This window comes from Otolemur garnettii, unplaced genomic scaffold, assembly GCF_000181295.1.
Source record: "Otolemur garnettii isolate 467f Iridium unplaced genomic scaffold, OtoGar3 scaffold00121, whole genome shotgun sequence".
Lineage (NCBI taxonomy): Eukaryota > Metazoa > Chordata > Mammalia > Primates > Galagidae > Otolemur > Otolemur garnettii.
The window spans coordinates 4,641,652-4,642,704 of NW_003852516.1; positions in this window are offsets into that span (position 1 = coordinate 4,641,652).

The following is a 1,053-nucleotide window of genomic DNA, read 5'->3' on the forward strand; positions in this document are numbered from 1 at the left end:
AAGCACAGTGCTAGTATTCTCAAGTATTTTCTTTGTTGATGGCCGGATTTCCCCAGGGAAGCATCCTTCAGCCTTCCACCTAGAGAGTAAAGGTCTAGTTTCTGCATTCTGGAGGCTAAACTGGGCCAGAGGGGGAAGGATGATCTCTTAATCCTCCCCAATGAACAAACAGCTTCTAATATATGATGTCTATAAACATTCAGACTTCTGCCAGGCTGAGGGAACATCTACGGCTCTAATTTCTCCTCAAACATCTTTTACCCTGGTCCTCCTTATATTAGCTCCCTAAAAATGTTGCCCTTGAAGGTTCTGCTGTGTAAATATCGTCAGTTTTCAGCTGTCCTGCTAGCAGTTTGGGACTTTGATTTCTCATAGCAGTTAAATGAGTTTAGCACTGACTTTGGCAGCTGCCCCAACGTCTTTGCTGTTGTCTTTTTTCCTATTCTCCAAGCCTTTGTGGGTTTAGGTCTTAAGACAACTCCTATTTTTACAGAATTCAAGAAGGAGGAAAATTAAATACATATGTTCAGTTCATCATCTTAATCTGGAAGTTCAAGGTTCAGCGCCTCTAGGAAGCATTCTTTGGACTCATGCGCCTTCAGCAGCATTATCCTGTCCTTCAGAGATCTTTAGTGTACCGTGCAACAAATTGGATCCTAATCCACTTGTTTATAGATTATTACTCTTTCCACAGAGAAAATATGAGTCCTAAAAGGTCAGGTCAAGTTTTATTCTAATTTCATCAGTAGGATACATCCCAAACACAGTGAGTGCTCAGTAAATGTTGGCTATATACAGGAATGGATAACCAGGCCTCAAAGAGGATAGTGCTGGACATTTTCAACTGCTGTCAAATTAAAAACCTGAAAGCCTTTTACCTGATTCAACATCACCTAACGGAAGCCTGTTTGTGGCACATCAGATAGAGCAATTTTTGGATTGACTGCCCTCTGGTGGCATTTCACAAAACTAACTTGTACAACCTGGTAGCTAGTGTGCTGTTGCTTTTAAAACCTTGATGGAAAAAATCTCTCATTTTCTTTTCTTTTTCTT